Genomic DNA, 13584 nt, shown 5'->3' with positions numbered 1-13584 from the left:
AGTCCTGTTTATGTGCACTATTATCTAGTCAGTTGAAATCCTAAACAAAATATGAAAGCAATATAGTATTGTTAATGGATTATAGTATTGTTATAGTATTGCTACTGGGTTCAAAGTGCAGGATATCAAGCATTATGCTTTGGAAATTAGATGTATGTTTAGCATTGCTTTTTTCTTCTCAGCTGAAGATTTGGCCACTTGCTTTTTCTGTGTTGTATATATTTCAAGAACCGACTGCTATGCATGATTTCCATTGGTGGCTGTCTGCCAGTGGAATGGCCTTCTGCTGGCTCAGTGATACTTCTTCTCCCTCTCCTCCCCCTTGGAGTCCCCTGTGCACCCCCAAAATCTGATATGGATTATTGGAAAAACCCTTGAAGCCTATTTAGGGAGGATGTAAGGGACAGAAAAGGAGATTTCTCATTGGTTGGATGTCATGCTATGTTCTCCCTATAATATTTTCCCTATAATATTAATATTTTCAATGTATTTGTCTTCTGGAATTCTAAGGGGTTTTTAATAAAGAGTTAGGAGCACTGCAAAATTCTACATAGCAGAACAATTCAGCCTTTAGTAAAGTGGATGACTATTGCTTGTGTAAGATGGTTTATAATAAGCAATGTTTGAAGTAAATCAGGGATGGCCCTCCAGATGTTGTTGGACTACAGCTCAATCATTTCTGACCAAAGCTTACAAAGTCTGGGACTAATGGGAGCTGGAGGCCAGTAATATCTGGAGGGCCAGAGGTTGTCTCCCTCTGAAGTAGGACGGCCATTCTCATAGTATGAAGAGAGGCAGATACCAATAGTCACCTCAGCTTCTCTTTCACTTCCTTCCACAATATCTTTATTGGGTTAAGTCTAAGAGCTTGGACTTAAATCCTCAGTATTGATTATCAGGGGTGTGGTAAGCTCAGGTTAAAATGGGTTAAAATGACATTCCATTCTTTTTCTTTGAACTGCTTCTCCCTAAATTGAAGACAAGGTTGAACTTCGCCACAGAAACATTTTATAGATTTATCTTAAACTGTAGAGAGTTGGGCAGCTATCTTGTGGGTTCAGCATGGCATACTATGAGACTGGTTGTTTTGCTTTTTTATTTATTTTTAAATCACTTAATTTGATTCCTAGGTGCTTGGTCAGGATCGACTAGTAGGTCATGGCAAACTAGCTTTTTTCTGGGACACCGACTTAAAAGAAGCCTGGTGAGTCACTGACAGAAAAAGCCAATTTGATGTGTAATTTCCAGGGCTTGGCATGGCACCACAAATAGAAACAGGGTTCCATAGAGATGGATCCCTCTCAGCAGTTTCACTGATTATGAAACATTTAAAGCTTTATTGTATAGATTTTGTACAATAAGGAAGAAGGACAAATAGTAACTGGAATTCGTTACTCGTCCCTGTCATGGTGAAGTGGAGGTTAGAATGCCTAATGGATAAAGTGAAATGGATTGATTAATTTCATATTCGCCACTGTTGAATATTAAATAATAAATGGTTCTTCAGAAAAGAATGGAATTTCCAAGGAACTGGAAGGATCTTGACTGTTTAATCAGTCTGAATTCCTGCCACCCATCATAATATTCAGTTAGAAACACCATATTCAATGTTTTCATTTAGATAGTGAATTTGGATAGTATTTAGCATTGAAATCCCAAACTCCTCTCTACATAACAGTGTAACAACTCACTGGTCACATACAGTTTTCAGGCGTATAAGGTTTCATAAGTTTTATTGGATATGATTAGAGGGAGGACAGACCCTTCGAGCCTTTTCCCCGCAAATACATATTGGCATGCATTATGTGTAAACAGACGTTTAACCTTTGTCCAATTTAATTTCTGACATAGAGTTCATGTTGATTGTTATGTTTGGAGGGAGGTTCTTTACACAATTTATGTTTCTGGCAATATTTGAGGCAGCAGCAGATTGCTGGGACTTTATAGCCTGTACCAGCAAGCAAATATGTATGCAGTCCTTCCTACTTCTGTGCGTCTTTTAGTTCCTTGAACATGTTAATTACAGGTTTTTCCCTGTGTTCGGATTTTATCCTGGCCTGGCCCGAGTCACCACTATAGTTTATAACAACATGGGATTTGCTTAACTCCTAGAGGATGAAAAGACCAATGACTGTACTTGTTAAAACAACACCAATATTTTGTGTGAGGAAAAACAAGCCAAACACAGAATGCCAAGCAACTCATTGCCTAGGTTTGCTGTGACAATGCCAAAGCTACGTGAAGAATACTTCAACCCCCCTGTTTTGAATGCAGGAAACTCAACTTCGTAGAAGAAGGAAAAAGATGTTAGCACATCATTGTTTGTTGGGACATTTCACAATTTAAATTACAGTTAGACAGATGTAGACCACAGTTGTTCAGTCTGCTGACTCCGGAGACGTTCCGGTGAAGTTACCGTGGCTACTTCAGAGTAAGTGGTTTTGAGGCTGAAGCCTGGCACTGTGTTTACTTATTCATTCATTGTGCCTTAATTTAAAAACTGCATTGCTTCGTGAGAATAGAAACGCTGTTTTAATTTTTAGAGGAGCTTTGTGTCACACAAACAAACCCTGCAAAAAATTTCTATGCTGCTTGTGTTGTTCTTCAGAGTTTTAAAACTGACTCAGGCTAATTCAAGCTGAAGTGTGAAAATACCGGTACCTGTTTTCGGTTTGCTCTACCAGCAAAGCGTGTTCTCCCTAAAATGAGAGCACGGGTTGCGGTAGGGGCTCCCAGGCCAGCCCTCTGTTGCCAGGCAGGTTAATGGTTATGGCCTGGCACAACGATTGGCTGACCGGGTTGCTGGGCCAAATTGCATGTATGCATCGGATCACCCGCCCGCCCGCCCGCCCTGTGTTCCGGTTGACCTTGCTTTGCCTGTCATGGGGTCGTCTGCCTTGGGGCAGGGGCCTAGTAGGAATTTTGCCATTTGGCTGATTGGCTGGTGCCATCTGGTTTTTGCCTACTACTTAGCAATTAGTCACAACTTGTAAGGTTGCGGTTAGGCACTGGTTATAAAAATTGGTGGTGGAGGGGTCAGGATAGGCTGTGCCTGCCCCTCCAATGGTGCTGGAAGGAAATTCCGTTAAAGGAATCCTGGGGCTTGCCACGATTTTGTCCAATCCCTGAAATGGGACCAGGGCCGGCAAGCCTTGGGGAGCTGGTTGGGTGAGCGGTGAGGGACTGTCGCTCAGCTCAACTGATCCCCAACATTGTTTTCCCTTCACTGGCGTCCGATGGAGTTCGGATAGTCAGTTCTGTCCCAGGCGGGGGGACAGATAGTCATAACCAATGCCTAAGCAACCACTCACAGATTTTGTATTTTAATAAAGTTGTGGCCAAAATAGTGCCAAAAACCTTAAACTAAAATTACGTGTGATTTGTGAATTATTTTGAGGGGTGGCTTGGGGACCTCCACACGCAACCAAAGCATTGCAAACCAAAGGTAATAAATAATTCTTAATGGTTGAGATACAGATCTCAAAGCTCTAGATTAAGTTCCAAACATGAGTAGGATTTTCTTTCTTTTTAAAAGTAATCTAAGGTTGCAATTCTTTAACACGTGGCACTAACTCCTATTCAACTCATTGGGGCTTAATTCTGAGTAGACATGCATAGGAACACACTGTAAGCATATTATTTTTCCTGGGATCCCTCTTTGGTAGTTGCATGTTGTTTGAAGCTAAAGTGTCAGGAAGCCATGAGGTCTTGGAGACTAAATTGGCCTACAGTGTGATCAGGGACAAACTGTAGGACATATATAGGCCAGGTTTGCTGAAAAGCAGCAATGGCAGAGAGAACAGGTGAAAGTCAAATCTATGGTCATTTGCCAGTGCAGGGCCAAAAGGCCTTGTTGAAGCAGCTGGAAAATTAGTTTTGCTTTGTAAATGCGCCCTGGCAGCTATGCAGAAGAAAATGAAAAGATGTTATCTCAGCTATTGATTCAGCAACATTTAGTTACAGATAGCCTGCATGAATTTACTAACTTCAAATAGCAATGTGCTGTTTCCCGCCGTCCCCCTCTCTCCAGTCCTGTAAGCTGTTTCCCAAATACTGGAATGCAAGTTGTTTCCTAAAGAGCAGTAGTAGCAGAGAACGAGTGAACGTCAACCCTGTCAGTGGCTTTAGTTTAGTGGCATGATTTGGGGATATAATTGTATGAATATGTGAGGTTATTGTTGGTCTGTCTGTCCCAGGACATTCTTTATTTCAGCTGCCAGCAATTCTGCAAGGCCTCTGCTGCCAGAGATTTTTTTATTTTTCTAATTTTTTTTAAAATGATATTTATTAAAGTTTCAAAAAAAAATAAATACAAAAAATACAGAATACAGAAAGAAAAAGAATAAAGTTTTTTTAAAAAAAAATATAACCAAAGGAAAAAAAAACAAAAAAAAACATACCAAATAAAACAATTAAAAGGACATTAAGTTTCCATAACCTATCTTCCTTATACTTATTTCCCCGGACCTCCTCATACCTCCCTTTTTTATATTCCAGTTCTATTTGTTGATTCAGCAAATCCTTACCATTAGATGCTATAAATTAAATCTAGGACCTGTAACCCCTCCTAAGGAGGGATAAGATCCTGGTTTAGCTTCTATTACCAAGCATAGCTAGTAAAAAAGTGACATGTTGCAGTGTGGAAAACCTCAAAGTAAAAGGGAGACTAAGAATGGGCATCTAGATGTGCACATCAGGGCATCCATTTTCATTCATGTCAAAAGGTTACACTAAAACTGGTCTTGATAGTAGCAGGAAAATACTCTGATTTTAAAAGAGTGAAATGAAAATAACTTTTTGAAAATCCACTTTAAGCAAAATTCTATGCCCCTCTTTCAAAATCTGGCCAAAATCTATATAAGTGCTGTATAAACTATTTTATTATTATTGTTTTAACCAACAAGGAAGTTATCTTCACACACACACACACACACACACACACCTTGTCCAATACAGCTAGCTTTGGAACTATATACAAAATGACATGTTTATCGTTTGTTCTCCTCCAGTTGTCAATAGACTCCGACACTGCAGTTAGAGTAAGCTTATTTTGTATGCTAGTGTTTGCATGCAGAATGTGATGTGTCTGTAGTTGTTTCTTATACTGAAATGCTGTTCACAAATGTCTATGCAAAACATCCACTGTTACTTATTTAAAACTTCTGGCCTGTATTTAACCATGAACCTGTTTATGCTGTTCCAGAATTTGCATCTTCTACCCATAACACGGGACACGGGTGGCGCTGTGGGTTAAACCACAGAGCCTAGGACTTGCCAATCAGAAGGTCGGCAGTTCGATTCCCCACAACGGGGTGAGCTCCCATTGCTTAGTCCCTGCCAACCTAGCAGTTTGAAAGCACGTCAAAGTGCAAGTAGATAAATAGGTACCGCTCCAGCGGGAAGGTAAACGGCATTTCCGTGTGCTTCTCTGGTTCGCCAGAAGTGGCTTAGTCATGCTAGCCACATGACCCAGAAGCTGTACGCCAGCTCCCTCGGCCAATAAAGCGAGATGAGTGCCGCAAGCCCAGAGTCGGTCACGACTGGACCTAACGGTCAGGGGTCCCTTTACCTTTACTTTACCCATAACGCATTTGTCAGTAATATTTTTCTGCTGCCCATAGAATATCCATTGCTTACGGCAGGTGAAAAACATGGCCGACCTTCTCTTAATGGTTGTCCAAGGTTGAATGCCGTAAAGCGGGGTAGCCAGTGCATTGCCCCCCCCCCCGTTGTTTGATGACAACTCTCATCAGCTTTGACATCATGGTCACTGGTTGGGGATGATGGGAATTGTAGTCCAGCAGCATCCGAAGGATACCGCATCGGCTATTCCTGCTATAAAACAACCTGGGTATATTTCCTTTATATTTCCTATATTGTCTTTTTTTTACTTTATTGCATGCATATTTTCAGTTTCTAAAAACAGTACAGTGTTTCTGTTCAATTTTCCATGAAAGAAGGAAGTGCAAAAAACAAAAACAAAAAACCCCCCAAGAACCACCAACCCACAATCCAGCCTTGCCCATGGCAACATGGAGCATTGGGAATATTAAATTTGTGGAGTTGTGTCTTCTGGCTTCAGCTTCCTGGCCTTTTTATGCTTTTATCCTGGTTTGTGTCTGCTTTCTTCTTCTTGAATCTCCCATTGCCCCTTTCCATTAAATGTCAAGCAACCTCAAGTCTTTTATGAAGAACCATTTTCTGGCTCATGCAACTCATCTGTTGCTTCTCAAAAAGCTGCCAAGTAAATTTATATTCCATCCTTCCTCCTGAATATGGATTGTATTCAGCTAAGTCCTACTCTGTGTAGACCTACTGAAATTAACGAACCTAAATTAGTCATCTCCATTACCTTTAATGAGTCTGCTCTGAGTAGGACATGTGTCTGTGGAATCCAGCCAAAGTCCTATTGCATCTGGTAGTGCCTGGTTTCAGTGGCGTGGCTTCACGTCTTCGTACTGTAGCTGTTCCATGCACAGATTCTTCTGTTGTGTTTTATCATAGAGGCTGTTGCCCTTGATCATGGTGATAAAAACTGTTATTGTAGAGCTGTGTGTACAGGGCTGGATTATGGCAATATATTGTGGATATGATTGTAACAGTCTCCTATAATGGAAGGAAAGTGAAATAATTTTGTAGAAATCATGTGATCATTTGAAAGCCTAGACATAATGAAATACTTCCTCTTTGGAAGCAGTTGCTAGAACAGAATGCCAGAACTGTCAAAGTAAAAAATGTCACTGCTAATTTTCAAGGAATCAATCATTCTACCTGAATGATTTAATATTTTAACATTGTATATAAATAGATATTTATTTATTTGCATGAGCCACCGGCTGTACATTTTCGGTACACAGAACAAAAATCTACAAACACAACTGAACATATTCAATTGTCAAACTAAACTAAAAATTATACAATTTTAAACTCAGCATTATCATAGTCCTTATTTTAATGATGGTTGCTAGAAAGCCAACTGAAGAAAATTTACCAAAAATATAGGAAGACCAATTCAGGCTCTTTTCTAAATGAATATGTTGTCTGTAGGCACATGCATGAAGCTATACAGTCATACCTTGGGTTACAGACGCTTCGGGTTGCGCGATTTCGGGTTGAGCATCGTACTGGAACGGGTTACTTCTGGATTTCGGCGTTTGCACATGCGCAGAAGTGCCTAATCGCAACCCGTGCGTGTGCAGACGTGGCGCTGTGGGTTGCGAATGTGCTTCCTGCACGGATCACGTTCGCAACCCGAGCATCCACTATATATTAGGGCCAGTTCAGAGGCTGCAATAGAAGTGTGTACAACTTAAAATTCAGTGACTCCGTGCTTTATCCTTTAATATAGGAATGAGGAACCTGTGGCCCTCTAGGTGCTGGTGAACTCCAACTCCCATCAGCCCCACCTAGAATGACCAATAGTAAGGGATGATGGAAGCAGTAGTCCAGCAACATCTCAAAGTCACAGGTTCTCCTCCTCTGCTTGTAATATATGAATCTTGACTTTCCAGTGCATGTTTCCACAATGTACATACTTTGAAAATAATACCATGAGCTTACAATAGTCTTATAAAACTTTTACCTGATTGAAAAGTCAGAAGAGAGTACACAGGAATTATGTATGCTCTCAGTTCAGGTTTAATGTGTGGGAAATGGCACTTATGACCAACTTTATAAAAAGTTAATAAAGCTGAATAAGTAGTGATTTAAATTCTGGTCCTTCCAGTAGCCAAGCTGCATATGGGCAGTGTTATCTCTGCACTGACCTATAGTCTGCTCCTCCTTAATGCCCTGTAGCAAGTTGGAAGATGGAATAAATCTGCCCACCTGGCTACATCATGCATCCATCAGGATTGTTTCAGCAAGAGATCAAAGACTGAAGTGCTTAGTGGCTGTTCCACTGTTGTCCTCTGGGAAATTGCTAAAGTAAGGGCATCCTTTAGAAGTGCTGTAAGCCATATTAATTTGCTGTTGATGCATGCTGGGCTGATTGGATACTTATTGGCCTAGTATTCTGTATTTTACCTTATATTTTATGCGTGACTTTTTGTTTCAAAGGAATCGCCACTCGTTTTTGTTCCTTGTGAATGAATGAGCTAAGCTAAAATATAATATATAAAAATTAGGCCTGTAAGGTTTAGATCATGAATTTAAAAAGGTAAAGGTAAAGGACCCCTGACAGTTCAGTCCAGTTGTGAACTACTCTGGGGTTGCGGCGCTCATCTTGCTTTACAGGCTGAGGGAGCCGGCATTTGTCCACAGACAGTTTTTCTGGGTCATGTGGCCAGCATGACTAAGCCGCTTCTGGAAAAACCAGAGCAGCGCACGGAAATGCCATTTACCTTCCCGCTGGGGCGGTACCTATTTATCTACTTGCACTGGCGTGCTTTTGAACTGCTAGGTTGGCAGGAGCTGGGACCGAGCAACTGGAGCTCACCCCGTCGCAGGGATTCGAACCGCCGACCTCCTGATCAGCAAGCCTGAGAGGCTCAGTGGTTTAGACCACAGCACCACCCATGTCCCAAGAACATGAATTAGTTAGACTTAATGATTTTGAAATGCTTTGGTTGATTTAAAAATGTGCTGTTGAGTAATTGAGCATCATATTTCTTTTAAAAAATCTTAATTGTTTTTAATACACATTCTTACTAAATTTGTAGGTGCCAACTTAGAGGAAGCAAGGAATTTATTTTGTAAGGTGGTGCCTGTTGTGACATATGTATGCATCATCTAAAACCATGCAAACAAAATGATTCAGAACCTACTATTCTGTTAAAAATGTAATTTCATAGGATTGTATGCAATGTTGTTCCGCTTCTGTGATGGATCTTCATTCTCCTTTCCCTTGTAGCCCCACCTGGTGTACCCTCAAAATCTGCTCCAGAGACCTGGGAAACCCTACGGAGCAGATTTGGGGGGGTGAGATAAGAAGTTGAAGTTCTGTTGCCCGAGTAGAATTTTATCTGCACCACCTGTACTCATTTAATTGATTAAGCTATGTTCAATTAATTGGTTGATATTTGCCAATTGATAATGATAATAAGATTTATTTAATTAGATGACAGCACAAATTAGAGAACGTTACATTTTATTTTAACCGAAAAAGTTAAGTTGCAAGGATATACGTCACATGCAAGTATGGAGAATGGGATGCAGTATAATCACTTTTTGATGCAGTTTGTTGATGAAATTAGTGCTGAAGAGCACTATTTTTTTTGTTTTTTTGTTTTAAAGTAAATTAGTGTGAAATGTTTCTGTAGCTCTAGAGGTTTTAGGGGCATTTAAATCACAGTGGGAACGTCATGTTTTTCCACCCAAACTGCAGCATATTTTATCCTTAGGGGCACGTAGCTTTCTCCTAGTGATGACACGGTAGAACACTGAAACAGCTCTGTAAGAAAGTTTAGCATTTATGTAGGTAAAATATTTATGAAAATAAGGTACTTTTATCCTTACTGATTAATATAAGTGTTAGCATAACTTGATTGAAAATAAAAAATCCTTCTTCATATGCAAAGGCAACCAGCAATGAATGAACAGGACTTTTAAGAAATTCCCTAGGAAAGGCATTATTAATATCATCATCATCATCATTGGTATTATTATATATCCCACCTTTTCCCCAAGGGTGGCTTATAGGTAAAAAAATGCAGATAAAATAGAAAAAGCTAAAAACATAGAAAATATAATAAGTAAGAAGTAGTAATTAAACACCAATAGAATTAAAACAACATATAGAAAGATCTATTAAAGATACAGATAATAATGACAATAAAAACATCACAGCACCACCCTTTCCATTAAAAACAGTCAGTTCCCAAAGGCCTGCTGGAACAAAAGGGTCTTCCCCTTCTGGCAGAAGAACAACAGTGAGTGAGCCAGTCAACTTGTCTAGGATGGGAGTTCCAGAGTCTGGGTGCAGCCACCGAGAAGGCCCTATCCCATGTCCCCACCAAGCGTGGCTGTAAGTGTGGTGGGACTCAGCTATACAGCTGCAAATAAAACGTTTTAAATGTGTTGTAAAGTGCAATATACAAATGTGATACTAGATGGCGACAGCGAGCTATGCCAAATTCAATGTATTTTTCAAAACGTTTTTAAAAGCATTTCCACAGCATTTTTTTAATACTTGTGTAGATTACACCAAGAAATGGGTAATAAGTAGAAAGCGAGAAACCTGTAGCATGAAGCTGAAATCAAGTTAAACTGTCCAGTTTAATTCCTTGTAACATAATGACTATTTCCAGGTTAATTTAGAATAAGTAGTTTGGGGAATTGAATTCTTAAATGGGATTAGCAATCCAATGTCGGGATTTCAAAATCTAAAGAAGGTCATTTTAACGTATTGGTAACTGCTTTCTGGCAGCAGTTTTATTCAATATCTGTCTGAGGAGGCAATCTATACTCCTCTGCCAGTACACCGGTACCTTGGATTAAGAACTTAATTCGTTCTGGAGGTCCATTCTTAACCTGAAACTGTTCTTAACCTGAAGCACCACTTTAGCTAATGGGGCCTCCTGCTGCTGCCGCGCCGCCAGAGCACGATTTTTGTTCTCATTCTGAAGCAAAGTTCTTAACCCGAGGTACTATTTCTGGGTTGGTGGAGTCTGTAACCTGAAGCGTCTGTAACCTGGGGTACCACTGCACTGGAATATAAACCTACCCTTAACAGCTGTAACCATTGGAATAGCTGTGCTGTACACGAGTTTAATATCACTTTGAAGGAGTAAAACGCAAGGCCTGCAAAAGACTTAATCTTCTGGTTTTGTTACAGGCTTCAGAATCATGTTTATTGGTGGAACCCTGCACATTGTTTACTTTCCAAAAACAGGATTCTTCTTTTACTTCTTTTACATGACAAGCTAAAGTGATTTTATTGGATTGGGAGCCCAAAATACACACTGTAGCGCATAGTTAAGCTATGAAACTGTGGCCACCAACCTAGATGGCTTTGGAAGAAGATTAGATAAATTAGTGGATGACAGGAGAGCAACGTGTTCTTTTGTGCTTGAATCCTGCATGTGGGTTTCCCACAGGCATCTGGTCAGCCATTGTGAGAACATGATGCTGGACTAGGTAAGCCATTGGCGTGAACCATCAGGCTCCTTTTCTTATGTTCTTACGTTTCCTTCAGGAAAGCCATTCACAAGGTTACGATTGCAAAGAAACATCCCTGTACCTCTCCCCACAAACTCTTGTAATGCATCGTGCTTGTATACTAGCAGCTTGTGACATGGCAGATCATAAAATTAAGGGTGACCTGGTGCACATGCAGTAGACCCAGAACAACCAGCCTGGAGTGCTTAAGGATAAAGTCTAGCTCAGCAGCCTGGTCTAGGCTTGCACAATTTATGACTGATCAAACAAAATGTAGCCCACTGGCCATGTAATGCGATATGCCAAGTGGTCAATAACTGCTTCTGATTTTGCAGTCCTAGGTAGACAGCAGAAGTGAGAGGTTTATCGAGTTTCTTGGTAGACATGGCTTGGGGGCACCATTTGGGTTGGGCAGGGGGTCACAGGTCAAGTAGGACAAGCCATGTTCTCATCTGAGTAGTGCTGCCCTAAATATTCACATGGGCACTATGCAATATCCCATTTTGTATCCTTCAATCTGAACAGCTTCAAGGGACCTTCAGGATTATATTGATAGCCTCTGGTATAACAACAATGATATATTTATTTTTTTAAAATGGTTTGTTCTGCTAAAATGTCAAGTTTTAATGAAAGTTGTTCTATGAAGAATGAGCATTTGCAGCAACAGCTCACAGCCTTTGACATCTGCTAAGAGAAAAATACTAACAAATGCCTAGTTCTTTATCAAAGGTGTACACAAAGGAAAAAGGGAATATAGATAACCTCAGCCCAGCTACAGTTACAATGCACCTTTGGCACTGAATAAGTTGACTCTCTTAACACAGGAACCAATCAAGTCAAACTTAAGTTTTGTAAAGTTCCATTGGTTTTCAAATGGACAGAGTAAATGCATGTGTAACTCCTCTGATTACATGAGTAGGTGCTAAAATATTCCACTGAAGCAAATAGGCTTTTGAAGCTGGGATTCGAAGACTGTAGAAAGCACTTCCATATGTGCACGAGAGCGTGATTTTTCACATGCACCACATCCCTGTGCATCACATCATATGCTGCTCGCAGTAGAGACGGCTTTTGGAACGCAAACCTCCCACTGAAATGTCAAGTGTTGTTTTTTTAAATAATTGGAATCACTCTTTTCTGTCCCATACATGCTGGGGGGGGGGAGTGTCACAGTACTCTGTTTGAAGGAGCCCACTGTCCGATCCAAAGAACCTGATGGGGAGAGGGAGCCTGGGGCTGTGAAATTGCCTATTGACTCTTGGCACTTGCACAGGTGCACAGATTCCCTGGTTGCAGTCTTCTCCGCTATGGAGAGGTGTCTTGTATTTCTATCTAAATTATAGGAATTATTTTTAAATTCACACCTATGCATCTAAAATAGCACATGCAGATTTTACGCCAATCTGTGTTCTCTTTTGTCCTCTCCTTTTTTGGCAGCATATAAGTGGGCACCCTAGGAGGAAATCATTCTGTAGCGTTCTGGCAGCTAATGTTCAGGCCTTGCTTCTAGCTTCCTTGGTTCCCACTTCACGCAAAGGAGAAATGGGAATCAAGGTCTGATTACATATCAGAAGTATGAGTGGGAGCTGTTATTAAGGGTTGTTGAGATATGCAGGGCCCAGGCTGTGGAGAGCTTTAAAGGTTAACAGTAGCTTACTGAATTGGTCCTAGGAGTATAATCACAGCCGGTGCAGTGGTTTAGTATAGGTTATGTATGCCTTCATCTCCTAGTATCCATACAGAGAGCTTCAGCTGCGCTTCCTACATCTTGATTGTTTACAATTATATCCGCGTTAGTAGATGTAAATTGTATGTCTCATAGAGACCCCAGTTAAATGGTAAGGACTTTGCAGCGGTAGGAAGGAACACCAAATTATTCACACAGCTAGAACAAAGTTTGTTTTCCTGTGTTTTCCCTCTTCCTCCTTTTTTTTAATCCTTGCATTTCTTACTAAAAAATAAATAAACAACATCAATAAAACCTGCAAGTTTCGTGGGCGGGTACACCGTTTCCCAGGACACCTGCTTGGTCCCTTCCCTGATAACATCTTGTTGCCATGAAAAAAGTCTTGTTCAAGTGAGCCTATGGGCCTTGCTGATTCTCCCTAACCGCCTCCCTTGTTGCTGCTGATAGTTTTCATAAATCTTGGGTGATTTGGTTTAGCGGAAATGACCAACACATGCAAGGCAGGGCACCCATTCTAATTTTAGCCCTGCCTCCAGTTGTTTCTGGGGGTGATTGCACCCTCTAGACTTGCATGGGACAGAAAGCTGCAGTAGGTGGAGGGGGAATTGGTGAAACTTGTGTAAGCAGAATCTGGACTTGAACTCCCATCATCCCAGACAGTTGTGTCCATGCTGGCAGAGGCTGATGGGAGGTGGAGCCCAGCACCCTCTGGAAAGCCACAGATTCCTAATTGCTGTGTTAAAGCAAATCCACCATTGGTTGCAAAAAAATATTTTAATTTTAAAAAAGGTTGTTGATTG

The 13584-nt window shown here is 40.7% G+C and overlaps 1 protein-coding gene across 7 annotated transcripts in view; it reads left to right on the top strand.

The window, feature by feature from the left end:
* Positions 1-13584, top strand: part of BAZ2B (bromodomain adjacent to zinc finger domain 2B) — a 183808-nt gene that overhangs the window by 77304 nt on the left and 92920 nt on the right. For 3 of the 7 annotated variants that reach the window (XM_081004895.1, XM_081004890.1, XM_081004892.1), the window contains one exon: positions 1131-1204. The exons of the other annotated variants lie outside the window; for them this stretch is intronic. The gene's annotated coding sequence lies outside the window, so the exon portion shown is untranslated. The remainder of the gene's footprint in view (positions 1-1130; positions 1205-13584) is intronic. 7 annotated transcript variants of the gene reach the window in all.

The sequence above is a fragment of the Podarcis pityusensis genome (genome assembly GCF_964106645.2).
Source record: "Podarcis pityusensis genome assembly, chromosome: 1".
NCBI lineage: Eukaryota > Metazoa > Chordata > Lepidosauria > Squamata > Lacertidae > Podarcis > Podarcis pityusensis.
This window is presented reverse-complemented; position numbering and strand designations above follow the sequence as displayed.